Below are 15,089 nucleotides of genomic sequence, written 5' to 3'. Positions count from 1 at the left end.
TACCCGCCCATCACAGTGATGCTGTGTGAAAACATGACATCATCATCCTCAATGCGTCACAGCTAATGTTGCTACATCCTCTCACAGGATCCTTTCATCGGCCACCAAAAACAATTTTTCAAATGTCTGGCTTGAGGAAATACAAAAATGAAATCATTAATAATGAATGCATGAATGAAATTATAAAAAAGGGAAAAAAAGAAAACAGCATTTCCCATACAGCATGTAACCAAACAGGAACTCTGCAGCTCCTCACCGCTGCACCAGGTCACATTAACACTGTGGTTCTATTTGTAATGGTGCTGTCACATCTAAACAACGCTGCAATGATGCCATTCAGAGGAAAGTTAGACAAGGGAACAGAGATGACTTTACTTTAGTACTGACTGGAAACCCACTGTGTGACTGTAGCCATGAGTTTAGTCAGAACGCCTTGTGTTGTTGGGTTTTCCTCAAGCACATGCAGGTTAGATGAACTGAAAACTCTCAAGTGCCCACAGGCCTGAATCGCCGTATAACCTCCGTAACCCTGAACAGCCTTTTATAAATGGATGGCTCATGTTCATGAACCTCTCTCTTCACAGGGAAGTTATCGTTAAAGCTGGTGAACATGTTGAAGAAAAAACACAGTTTCACAGCAAAATATTTAAAACAAAAAAAAAATTCCACCCCACAGCTTGTGGCCCCTGAGAGTTCCCTCCATCCCTCAAAAAAAAAATAAAAAAATCTACCTTTCAGCAAGTCGCTGAAGCTGTGTTTGCTGACAAAAAGAACGCATTCGGCTTCTTTGCACTTGTTCTTGATGTGACACTGTAACTGCTGTTCCCTCCACTTCCCCGTGCAGAACAGGCAGTCGGATGGTGATGTGCCTTACATTCCAACCTGACAGTCCCCCATTGATCATTTATCAAGCTGGGTGCTTTGCCAGAGCCATTGATTGAGCGGGAGGGGGAAATAAAATAAGACTTGTGGAATTGAAGCACGCTGCAAAGCAAAGACGCCTGATAGAATTCCATACTTTGCTCCTGTTCTCTGCTCAGTGTTGTTGATGGGCGCCGAGTGTAAATGTACTGTACGTGACAGAAGGGAATCGATTATGTGGGTGTGTGTGTGTGTGTGTGTGAGAGAGGCTGTGAATGCATGCCTGCGTGTCAGCCTGTGTTCCTGCCTTCGCGTGGCTCGTTTCAGCCGTACATGAGTAATTGTCAAACTCCAGCTGACTGAAGCCTCCTTTTTCCCCCTGCGTGGTTGGCAGTGTTTCCAGCAGGTCTGCAGAGGAGCATGCAGGGATATTGTGATGGGTTTAGTGGGCCGGAATCTAATCACTCTAATGTCTGTGGCAGCCTTAAATCACGCTCACTGGCTGGACTGCGACGCTCGCTCTGTCCTTCAAAAAAGGGAAGCTTTCCACGACTCCTTCCATATTGTAATTATTTCAACTGGGTATGAGCTATTGCACTTATTGGCTGGGGCAAGGCACCGGCTGCTTCCCCTTTCATTGGCTGCCTGGACACCTCTGTGCCGCCTCCCATTGGCTGCCTCGAGGAGAGTGGGAGGAGAGATCACCCCATCCTCCCCCCCCCGTGGCAGAGCGTGTAAATGTAAAGACTCTTTCTCTGCCTATTATCTGAGTGACTCGGGGTTTTGGTGTCTGCCTCCGAGCGCCTGAGTGTATGTTGGAGGGAGAAAAGAGAGAAAGAGAGAGAGAGTAAGGGAGGGAGAGGCAAGCAGCGTTTCTTCTCCCCCCTTTAGCCTCCCCGTCTCCCTGCTCCCTGTCACTCCATCCTTCCTCCCCTCTACTGGACCACCCTTCAGCCCCGCTTCAAGCCGGACCGAGGACCCCCCCCGCCCCCCCCTCCAGACCACCCCGGGACCCTTTGACTCTCCTCACTTCTCCGTCCCACCAAAGGAAAACCTCCGTGCAGGTAAGACTTGCTTATTTCAGCTTTAAAAAAAAGTGTTCCCGCCTCGGCTTCTGCTCTTGTTTTTTCTTTTCTTTACTCTCTGTTCTCTCCTTCTGAATGCGTGTTTTAAGTTTTCCCTGCAGCGCTTCTGTCTCTCTCTCTCTCTCTCTCTCTCTCTCTCACAAAAGTGACACAGTAGCAGGAGATGATATCAGTGAGGTCACCGTATTTCTCTTCATCCTCTGATATTCTACCCTGATATCAACACCCCTCCTCCTCTATCCCCACAATCTTTCCATCTTCTTTCCTCGTGTCTTTTGCAATCTCATACCCTCTGGCTTTCAACGTGTGCAAATTCAGTAGGAAAGTGAGTCGAGCCTTTTTTTATTTTTTTATTTTTACGTGTTCCCCGGAGCACAAGTTGACAAGGACAGCGTGCCGTGCTTTCGGTTCCGTAAAAAACTGCATCTCTAATTCATTTTCTAACGTGTTTATGTTAGTTGATGACGGCTATTTATAGGTGCTGACGCGCACAGGCGCACGTGCTTTCGCTAGGCCGCTTCCCCCTAATGCCGGGATTGAACACCGGACTGTCCACTGGCTCCAGAACGCATGACATTGCACAAAGTGTAATGACTTTACAGGGCAGCGACTTGCTTGATTGAATCAAGCAATCTTTCCAGCACGAGAGCTCCAATATTAACATGGACCATAAAGCATTCCTGGCAACAGCAGAGGAGACAAAAAAATGCTTAGTTCTCCATCTGCACATCCTGTACTTTACCAGGAAGGGGAAGTGGTGTGTGTGTGTGTGTGTGTGCGTGTGTGTGTGTGTGTGTGCGTGTTTGTGAGGGAGACAGAGATGCTGCTAAAGTGCTTGAGACATCAATACAGTCAGCCCAGAGTTTTTAAAGCCACTCTATCATACGTGAAAATTGGACCTTACAACAATGTTAACGCTCCTCCTGGTGCGGTGTTTTATTATTTATTTAGAGGGTTTTTCTGAGCATGATCAGATGTTTTGTAAATCTAGCTTGTTTATATCATCAGATTATTTCAATTTGTAAATAGAAAAACATATATTCTAAGCCTTTAGTTCATTCAATTTAATAATACAACGTTATTATAATCCAATCAAAAGTCAGGTTTCATTGGCTTATTGAAGGAATATTAACATGTAATATTTTCATTACGCAATCATGTCTGTGACTCAACCTTAAAAACAAAACAAAGAACAAACTTGTGTTCTCTATCAGACATTTTGACCTTTCTTTCTGTGATAATCATTTTCTAATTGACACAAAAAGAGCATCTGTGATGATGCATCTTGGGAATGAGGGTCTTCCCACCAGCACTGCCTCGAGGGAGATCGGCTTTCAATGAAAGGCTTTTATTGTCATAGCTTGTGTGGAACAACTGAATGAAAATAATAATCTTTGACGATTTATAATCTGACTCTGAATGTCACTTTGATTTAACATATGCCTATTTTTTACCAGAAATATGTCAGTGAAGAGCATATTTAAGATGATATTGGTGGCAGTCACATATTCATGCATCTAGTTTATGTATATAATCAGGTTTCTTTACCTCATGAAGAAACTGTTGTGTTTTCTAAGCTAACCCTCAGGTGCTCAGCTGGCTCAGATGCTGGGTCAGAAACCTTCATACAGTCCTAGCATGCTGCAAAGTTACCTTTCTCATTGAACAAAAATACAAATTAAGGACCAAGGATTTGGCTGCATTTTGTATTTTCATGAATGAACGCACGACCAATAGTCTCAAAGGAAAGTTATTCATTAGAAATTTTTGAAAAAAAAGGCGGTTAAAAAAGAACATCATTCAGGTCTGCGACAACTTAATGTCTCCATCATCTGAAAATCTCATATGTAATATAGTCCAGGTGTAGTCAAATAAAAGGAATATGTAGGTACAGAAGTCATTGAAAGAATTATGAATGAAAAGGAAATGGCTTTGTTGGCCAATATAACTTGTCTTTTTCTCCCCTCATACACCCAGCTGCACTTTAATGCACTTACTGCACGTCATCTCCTTCAGGGTAGGCTCTCATAAGAATGCATACATGAAATCCCTCGTAGAATGACATATTTATGAGCCCCGGCGATGTGTTGGCACACTCTTCATAAGCCACTGCTCTGAGCTTAACTGGAGCTGCACGCAGTTAATGCAGACAATGAGCGTGGCTCACCGTGTCAGACCAGTTTTACACTTTCACATCACATAATGCCACAGATGTCAGTCTGGGGCCCACTAGGTGTTGTGAAGGTTCGGGGGAATTGAGCTGAGCAGAAACACACTGGAGTGGCAGCACATGAAATGTGAGCGGACAGGCTTTTGTTTTTCAAATAATATCATTGAGGAAAAAGACGGGGATTGAAGCCGAGGCCGGCGTGTGACGTACAAGCCGATCGCGGCCTTCTTGGATTCAGTGCATCCTCGGTAATTATACATCAATACATATATTCTCCATCAACGTCGCTCCCGAAACTCGACTCCCGTTTGCTGATTCGTCATTTGGAACGACCACGCTGTAAAGAGATGGATCGCATGTATCCAGTATATTCAGCAAGCCCCGCTTCCTTCCATGTAAAGCCAATGCTCTGCAAGCAGCTGGCCCTTTGTGCCTTGGCCCATTCGAGCCGTTCCGGATCTCCTGCTGGTCTGGCTCAGGGCACAGTGTGTGCCGGGAGTTGCCTGGGTAGGGACCGGCTCAGTGTGAAAAAGGCCACTGACACTGACTGGCTTGGTAGCTGTCACCGAATGATGGAGGGGAAATGGATGCATACAGGAAAGGCCTGCAGAGGAATGTGTGTGTTTGCTCTGTTGACTTTAGGGTTAATACACTAGAAAACTGACATACGCTTCTTTTTCTACAATGGATTTATGTAGAATCACTTTTTAATGAGCTACATTAAAGTTTCATGCTGTGTATAACAATTTGGTGAAGGGAAATTTGTAACCGAGTGTACACCTTCGTCACATTTATTCAATTTAAAATGTGAACACATAACACACATCCGAGGATTATGATGCTGCGAAATGAGTACGAATGAAGCATATCATAATGTCGTCATAAATAACCTTAACCTTTTTCAAAATACGAACACTGTTCAGAAAAGAACTGCATGAAAACACTGCCATCATTTACAGTGATATTTTGATTTTTTAAATATAATTTAATAACAAAATCTGGGAAAGTAGAAACTCTATTTTGAATATGAGACCAGAACATTTCATTTAGGATTCATAACAAAAACCTACTTCAAGTTTTAGTGGCATTTTAATTGCTTTAATGTTGTTTACTGTTCCCTTGGCCTTCCCAGTGAGTCACAAGAGACTTAATTATTTACTTCTAGATCAGAAAGTACTGGCAGGCACTGGACTTTAAAATATTTTCCAGATTTATTTAATTTAATCATATTTAGTGTGTTTTTAAAATATATTTCTATGGGTTATTTGTCAAATGACTGTTGCTGAGTTGCTTTCTATCTCTACGTTTATTTTTTGCCTCTTCTAGTTATCATATGAGCTTCACATAGTTTGCACATCAATACACTTAAACTTAGGATCTATATGATCTGAAATATTAAAATTACATTGGAGCATGCAGTATTTATCACCACCTACTTGATGTTGTGGACAGGTTGCTTAGCACGCAAGTTTAAATTGATGCAGACGTGTTTTGATCCAGCTAAATCATTGACCAGTCTGTTTTTTACAGCATATTCTTAAATGTGATTGCCTGATTAATTACACGGCACAGAAGGGCTATTCAATTAAATTAACCAAAACCTGCGGTCAAGGCTGGACTAAGATCTCCTTGGAGCCCGGGATGTTTAAAGTCAAGGGCGCCATATTATTGGTCGACATATTAGATTCAAATGTTTTAACAGGGGGGATTTTTTTATCTCTTCATAACCCAGAAAATCCATTTTCGCCATCTATTTTTATGGAATAAAGTGTTATAAATCAGGCTATGAATGATGTATGAACAAACCCCTGTAAAAACCCTTACAAATTAAACTGGAAAGTTTAGTTAGAAGTGCTACTGAGAAGATGAGAAAGCTGCCTTTAAATATAAGAATTGTAAAATCCCATTCGTTTTGACTAAAAGGTGAACAATAGATATCACCAAGAAAATTAAGTTTTGTGATACTGTATTAAATAAACAAACGAAGCGTTATCCTGTGCTCATTAAGGAGAACTCTACAGATGGAAATATTTCCAAAAGGCAAAGCAAAACAGCCCAAATTCTCAAATTGACCAGTTTATGGAAAACACTGTTTTGCCTGAGGCGTCTTGAATGATTCAATCATAAAATCCATTCAACCTAATTTATTCCCGTCTGACTTGCCACCTGATTTTCCACCCCTGGTACTGTACCTCCATTCTTCTCACTTGTTGAAACGGAAAAAGGAAAAGCTAATTCACTAATTAGCGTTCCGGTTGTACTGGTGAGCGGTATAGCTCCATTTCAGCCAATGACCATGCTCAGGAATGCAGTCTGACAAACTGTGGCATGGCGGACCAGTGCGCCTACATCCATCATCGCAGCTCAAATGGAAAAAAATATACCGTGTGGGGTTTTAAAAGTCAGTCAATGACTGTTGAAGATTTGTTGAGCACGTGTGCAGCAATGCACAGAAATCAAATCGCCAGTCACCGCGCGGCCGACAACCAAACAATCCGGCGGGCACTCCGGCGGCCACTGACCGTTTTCTTACCTCCCGCTCCCTCCTTCACACTCACCTGATTGGTTGGCAGTTTTTCTGTCACCGAGCTGGGCTGTAAACTTAAAAAACAATCTATCCCGTGCCATAATTCATAACAGAATGAGAAGGGGTTGGGGGAGAGCGAGAGCCGGTGCAGGAGACTGAAAATTAAACACGCCACCTTTTAAAAGTTGAAGCTATTGGAGAGAATTATGATCTGTGAAACCTGAGGGGCCTTTTTTTGTCTCCGTGCGAAGCCTTCGGCTGATGTAATTTCAGCTGGTGAAGGGTTGCGAGATCAATCAGGGAGGGGGGGGGGGGACAGGAAAAATGGAAGAGGCTGCGGGTTAAGGAGGGAAAGGTGGAGCAGGAACAGGGCTTTAGCCTTCCCTGCTGCTCACTCTGGGTGGTGAAGTACGGTCATAAATACGCAGCCCTCTTGCCCCCTGTGTTAGTGCTATTTTTATACTGGCTAATGCAGGGGGTTTGGAGAACCAGCTCAAGTGGTGAAGTGACAAGAACATATTATTGTTGGCTGGGAGTTAAGAGGGCTGTAGTGATGAAAGAATTATGCACATACCCAAGGGAGGAGTGTTGTGACAGAATTAGCCTCATGTTGTCATTTTGTTTTTATTAGATTAGATTAGGTCGAAAGCTTCCCACCTCGGTCTGCATTATTTTCCCTATTAGAGAGCAAAGTCGACTCTGTGCCGAGTGTTTCGTTCTCGGTTGAAAAACGACAGGAAAGGTGTGACGGTTTCCCGTGAGTTCTGTGAAAAACAGCGTGATGTTTGAAACGTGTGCTCATGGAAACCAAGAGGAATCAATCGAGAGGGAGATTCAACCACAGACTCAGGCTGCAGTTTGTCATTGGAGATGCACAATGGAAAGACGGAATATTATAGGTTGGATCGCAGAAAACATGCCTTATATTTCTAACCGTGAATTATTCTACCACCAGTTAATGACCTCTCGAACCAGAACCATTTTCAATGTTTTCTTTTCTTTTTTTACTTTGTTCAATGGATCCAGCTCATGCATGTAACATTATTGCTTGTAGCAGATTTAAGATTTATACTTTATCTAACAAATTACTCCAAATTATGAACAAACCTGTGAATTGGTGTGAAAGGTGAAGAGGAGTGATGGCTTCAACAATCAGACAGTAACAGAATTGAACATTAGATCAACTCTGTGAAGCCAGCCACACAAGTTTGACAAAACAGTGTGAAAAAAAATGTATATTATACAATTGAATCACAGAATCTCAGCTTTGCAATGTATTTCTTGGTGTCGTTTACAGTGACCAATTATTTCATATACACACAAATCACGCAATCCCGTTTTTCATGAACCAAAGATTAATTTATGGGTTAACAACACACTAAACTACAGCTGGATACATTAATAATTATGAATCTATGAATCTCCCCCATGTATTTTCTTTGATTACTCTTTATAGTTTCTGCAACAAGTTTTGAGTTTTTGCTGCAGAACGGTACCAAACAATGTAGCAGGATCATATCAATGTCATAATATCAGCCTCAATACCTCAATACATCTTATGATGATTTATTTATAACCAATTTTAAGAATTTGATCTTAAGGAACCAATCTATGGCTGAGGGAGAAGATGAACGGAGTAGAAACGGCAGGGGGGCGACAGTCCTCCTCCCTCATACTGAACTGCTCGGAGAAATTAAGGGATAATTTAATCATCGCGGTTAAACATCAGTTCAACTCCAGGGATATCAATCTGTCCATCTAGGAAGCACAAGTGGTTGTGAATTCATTTTTACCTGCTTTGGTGCAAATGAAAGTGACAATAGGTGCAATGGAGAGAATGGTTTTGATGTAGTAGCCACAAACAGGTGGTACCTGCAGCCTGATCATGTTGTACAGGTAGTCCAGCTCCTCCAGGACGGCACCTCCATACGTGAGGTCACAAGAAGGTTTAACGTCTGTCCCAGCACAGCCTCAAGAACGTGTGGTTTTGAATCCTGCCCTCAATGTTTTGATGATTTTAGTTTCCATTCAAAATTAAATTTGTTCTCAACAAATTATACAATATACATTAGTGAAGATTTTCAACTTGAATAATTCATTCACCAAGATCTGATGTGTAATTTAACACCCTCATATTTTTGAGCAGTGTAATTTCAAAAACGACAAGTCAAAGCGCTCTTTACATTATTAAACATCCGTAAGCTCAGCATTATATATGAATTACAGTACAAGTTCGTAAAAAGCAGTTTCCGTTAGTCTTTATTTCTGTGTATCTGCTCCTCAGGAGTGTCGATGGCAGTAAAACGAGGAGGATGAGGTCATAATCTCAGCAAGTTGTAGCTGCTAGCTAGCTCTATGGGTACTTAATCTTGTTTCTCTCCTCTCTGAAATATCTCTCGGCCATCATCACCATCATCATCATCGTCTGCTACAATGGAGAAGCATCATTCGTTGTGTCTGCAACATGTAATGGAGTTAAAGTCATAAGGTCTGCGTGGGACTGTTTTTTAAATCCTGCATCCAGATTTTGTTCCCACTCCAGCCGTCCCTGCAGGGATTCAATGCTGTCTGCAGTGTTTGGATAATCTGTCTGCACCAGCCTGCAGGCAACATAAGAACTTATAGTTTCTTTATATCTCGACCTTTGACCTCTTTATACATCATCAAGCATGAAGAAGTTCTTTTTTATCTACCCATTAATTACCCTTCTTTTGGTGCAGCTTTCATATTCTGGACCCGATTATGAGGTATTTATATATGATTAACCCCAACAGTGGCGATGCTTACATGCTCATCAGCGTCGTAGGTATTCAGTCATGTTTTACCATCTTAATTTTGTGTGTCAGCATGCTACATTTAAGGAACTCCATCCAGTAGTCATGGAAATATCCAGCTATCTAAATTAAATGGAAGGAGTCTCTCTCTCTCTCTCTCTCTGTGTGTCCTTTTATTTTCTCAACAACCAATCATCTGATTTGGGTTGTTGTATTGCTGAGGCATTTCATACCACGATGATGCTGACCAAAATAATTCAGATTTAATCATTAAATTCATTAAGACTCTTGAAAGCATGAAAGCAAATGCACTAGAACATACTCTAATCACTTGACCTTCCATTTTCCATTATTTTTAATGGATCACAGAGAGAAAACTTCCTATTTTAGTGAACATTTTTACAACATTTTGTAAAAAAGACAAATAAATAAGGTAATAATAAGTCCTCTCTACAATGATAGCGAACTAGACAGTTTATTATTAAGTCACAGGACCCAAAGAAGTGCAGTGTTGATTGTGATCTCATGTTCCACGGGGCGTATTTATTAGTAGGATTTATGTACACACTGCAGTGTATCAAAAGGGGACCCCTATTAACTGTTACACTGCCAAACTGCATGCTGGGTATAGCTACATCTCCATCGACGCATGTGTGAGCTTCTGCAACGAAACGATGCACATTCTCTCACATTACCAGGGGATGCAACCATGACATGGTGGATGTATTGATCGGGACCCAAGGGATCGCAGTGTCGAGAGGGGAAGTGGCTTGGTTGCACATTTCTAGAAAGCTGCAAGCAGCGATACCACAGGCCGAGCAGTCGGTCAAGAGTTTCATTTCAAAACAGAAACATAAACCTCATGGTGCCACATGAACAGTCAGGGGATCGCCAGAGTGTAAGTGTTTCTCTGACAGCTGATTTCCGTCACACATGCAAACCAGAATGTGACACATTGAGGAGCACCTGTAACCCAGCACTGCATTTATAACCATAACGAGCTGAATGAGGAAGTCATTTACTCAAACTGCACAACTGCCCGTGAACGCACCATTTTCAATCAACTTCTCAACAGCACTTTCAAGCAGATTTTTTGAATGATACTTGCAAAAATTGGATTGGCTTGGGGCAAATTATGGCACATTCTGCTAATGGAGAAACACAATAGCCTCCGCTTTCCGCAAGCCAAGGCGGAAAATAAATCAACATCATGTGACGCTTCAGCAAAAACGCTGGCGACTGCTGATGACGGTAGGCTCTCACATATAGCGCAGTGGGTCACAACAAACACGCTGAATGCAGAGTAGGCTGGATTTTCACCGAAACAATGTAGATCCCGTCGTCGTTCGCAGTGAATCTATTTGTAGGCTGTGCGGAGAGCCGTCGTACCGTGAGCTAGTTACACCGAATATGATGATTCACAATACATAAAAGCACGGAGAAAAGTCACTGTGTCTTCTTTAAAGAAAAGAAGAAGGGGGGGGGGAGAAAAAACAGACATGTCTGCAGCTTACAGTGAAAACGCACGTCTGGTGATGTCAGGAGAAAGTGTAACAGATATTCTAAAGCTCATCTCTTAGCCGGGGCTCTTGGCACTCGCCACTGCCTCTCAGCGTTTTTGCTTGATTAAAAAAGCGCCCAGGAGTTTGTAAGCGCGTGGTAGGTGCGAGCGCAAACCCTGACAGCTTAACATACTGATTATTCAAGCCTCTTAGGCTAAGCCACGGCACTCGAGTGATGAACGTCAACTCCCCTCTCTCCCTCACACAGTCTCAATTTCTCCCTCGCTTTTATTCATTCTTTTGAAAAGAGTGGAAAGCCAGTGACAGCTTGCAGAAGGCAAACCTGTTGTCTGGGAAGCAGAGGGGATCAGTGACACAGTGATTCATACACTGCCGAGGCTTTATTTAGACATAATCCACCCAGCGTAGGGTCCTCGCTCGCTACTTCTCGCATGGAGGCTAGCAGTACTTGCCGGGCCGTGTATTGTCCTACACTGCGGACCACAGGGGACGTCCCTCGGATGGGGTTTAATGCATTAGCGGTTGTCTGGCGTACGCCGACGTCCTCCTGGAGAGGTCACAACAGTGCTAGTGGACAGCTAACGTGTAGGGATCTGCCATCGAAAATGTCTTTGCCCATCCATATTCTGTTGTTATTATAACAGTCGCAATATATGCAGTTTGTTGGCGTCATAGTTTCCGAATCCACTAATTTACGTCCATTCATACTCTCAAAGATATCTGTGTTCCCATTGAACTGTCATTCTAGACTTAGAAAATATCCTTGTGGTAATTCATCATAACCATTATGGAAATGATTGTCTGGTGTGTGTTGTGGGTTGCACTGTCCAGTGTGAGCTGCCCGTCTGCATGTGGGCAGTGTGTACTCTCAGCTTGCTGGCAAGGCCGTGGCTGCCACGACCGAGCCACACCTGACCAACAGATTGGCCCCAGCTGGAGGCTGAGGCAGGAACAGACACAGCAGACGCTGGGATTCAGCTCATAAAGTGGACCGGTATAAGAAAGCTCTTTCGTGGATCATTGGGAACCTGCTTCGGTGGTTTGATTTCAGACAAACCACTCAAAAGGCTAACGCTTGTGATTATGGCGGGACGATATGACGATAGATATCGTCAAAACCATAGACAATGTCTGTTTTGGGCGCGCAGTTGGCGGAGTGGTTAGAGCGCATGCCATGTTCAAACGTACAAATGCAGCAGACCCCGGTTCAAATCCTGGCCGGAGGTCCTTTCCTGCATGTCACAACCCCCTCTCTCTCCCATGTTTCCTATCTGTCCACTGCTAATAAAGGTGGCTAAACTGTCTTTGTTGACATGCTACTTCTGTTGCTAAGGTTGATCAGTGGTGTCAGCTTTCTGGTTGCTGCTGTTACCAATTTATCGTTATTAATGGCATCTTTGATTGCTATTATGTGGGAAAAACAGTGGAGAAAACGGATATAAAAACAAGCTGCAGAGATGAGAATTCAGTCCAGAATTCGTTTGATTCTACAATTGGTGGTATTTATGAAAATGAAGTTGCTTTATTGCTATTCTGATATGCTACACAAGACCGCATTTTGACTTGGGAAGACGTCGTCTGTTTCAGCTTGTCCAAATTCCCTCTCTCACATATTTTAACCTATGATATTAATAATCAGTGAGGGTATGCAGGCTTTATATGCAGTCGATTCAGGACGAGATGTATAAATCCTTAGGGGCCTTAATGTCTGCCACCTGTCCTTATAAAAAGCGTTTATCAGCTTTTTTAAGAAATCATATTACATCTGCTGTCCCGTTTTGATAAGTTATAGACCTATATGTTATAGGACTCATTTCACTAATGGAGAAAACTCTACGCGCAAACACACTTTCAAGTCACAGTGACGGAAAGAGAAAGACAGCAGTAGATGATGGAGAGTTGGACGGTGCACACACTTACACTACATGAACTGGATCAGGTTGTGAGTGAAAGGATTCATTTTGTTAATATGTACTTAATATACTGCCGGGCAGTTTAATCTATAATAATATATCACCATGTATTAGTAAATTATATTTTGTCGTGTTATTTTGACTCTGCAAAGTGACTAAAGGCATTAAATATAAGAAGCTCAATATGTTCCTCCGAGATGTGGAGTAGAAGTGTAAAGTAGCCTAAAATGTAAATAATAGGTAACATGAAAAATGTAGCCTATGAAGTTCAGTACTTAGTTGCATCCCTGTTAACATAAATACATTTAATAACATATTTAAAGGTTGATTCCCCCCATAAATGTGAAGCATTCTGTTCGACTAAATATAATACAAATGAACTGCATATATCTTTAACATCACAATTCCTTATTAATGTGTAAAGTAAACACAGAGTACATTTGCTTTGATTAAGTACTTTGAATATAAATAAGGTGCCAGAGTGCATTAAAAAAAAAAACATGAATAAAATAAATTCCCCAAGGATTACCTGGACACTATATTGAAACCTTCCCCCACTTAACAACCCTCCCCCCCACTTTAAAGCACTTCAAAACACTATTACAAAGTGCCTTACAGGCAATAAAACAATAAGATACGACATGAGGTACGTCAACATTAATGCGATCATATTTCAGGAAAGTGTTAGAGTCAAAAGCTTAAATTCAGCAGATTATTACAGCAGCTAACAGCAGGAAATCAATGGCATGGATTCAGATGACTTAATTAAGACTTTTTTATTTCCTGTTTTAAGGTTGGGCAACAAGTCTGTGAACCCCGCTGTGACCTCGACAGCATGTCTTTTTATATGTCCATGCCCAGCCTCTCTCTTCTTTCTGATGTCATCCTCCCATCTCTGAGGAGAAACAATGGCTGCGCTTTCTGCCTCCCTGACACACATTTCCTGAAGGCTCTCTTTATTTTTATACTTTTTTTTTTTCGGTGCGGCTCCGAAAGCATCCGCAGGAGGAGGCTGCTAAGTCAGCGAGAACTCAGCCGAGTGTGCTTAAGCAGATGTAGAAAAGGAGGCGAGTGCTTCGGGAGCTTGAGAAAACACTTCCCCGGATTGCTGCCGCCGGCGTGAGCTCAGCGTCTTAGGTAGTGGGTTTGACGGGGAGGAGGAAGGGGGGATGGGGGGGGGCGGCCGTGATGAAATGGGGGCAGGTCTGAAAAAGGAGAGCTTAAAATCCCATTAGCCCGCACTGCTCTTTTCCACCTACCCATATGTACAACCTAATTCATTAATCACTAAAAATTTCAGTCAACCCCGGGGGACACATCGAACAATTCCATCATGTACTATTAGGGCTCACATTTGGTTGACTGGATGCAACCAAAATAATGCTGAAAGTGCACGTTGCCTTCTATTAAACTAACTGCCAAGAGCCCGTCACCTTTCGGCTCGTGCCTCTTCCTTTGCTCTGTCTTTCTTTTCTTTCCATATTAGAGAGGAGGAAATGCTCTTAACCCTCCCTTCTTCCTCTATTATTCATTTCATGGAATACTGAAACTGTGTCAGTGCAACTGCTCGGATATTTGTATGAGACCTGGCGTGCAACAGTGGCTCTCCCTCTCTCCTGCCTCCTTGTTTGCACAACATTACCTTGTCCTCTTATCTCCCCTCTGTTGTGTATTATCGCCCGCTGACGTTAGAGACATGACATTTTGCAGGCCCATCTGTTCCAGATGAGCACCAAACAATATCAACAGGGACTCAGACAGCTAAGACCGACCATTGTCCTCTTGTTCGAATCAGGCCGACACAATGCAAAGACACAAAGATTCTGCTACTTGTATTTCCTACGTATGTTCCTGTGACGCCCAAGTGGAGCACATTAACTGGAAGAACATCGTCTTGATTTTTTTTTTTTTTACATTTTGCAGAGCTGAGCCACAATCTGTTTCCCTGCGGGCGAATCCAAAGTGGAAGCAGATTATTTAACCAGCGTGGTGTGATCTCCACGCACCCGGATTTGATGGAACTTGATCCATCAGCTAATTCGCCGTATGACATCATGATTACCCCCCGCAATCATTTCCCCCACACATGAACATATTGCTGTTGTCACGTGGAAAACCTCGTAACTCAAAGCGGTTGGGTGATTTCGCTGCATTTAAGCAAAGGAGAGACGAGAATCATAGGGAAGCCTTTGAAATATCCACGGGACAAATCGCAAAAAAAGCATGGACGTCAAGC

This window comes from Eutrigla gurnardus (assembly GCF_963514095.1).
Source record: "Eutrigla gurnardus genome assembly, chromosome: 12".
NCBI lineage: Eukaryota > Metazoa > Chordata > Actinopteri > Perciformes > Triglidae > Eutrigla > Eutrigla gurnardus.
The sequence above is the reverse complement of the archived record's forward strand: the minus strand, read 5'-3'. Positions refer to the sequence as shown.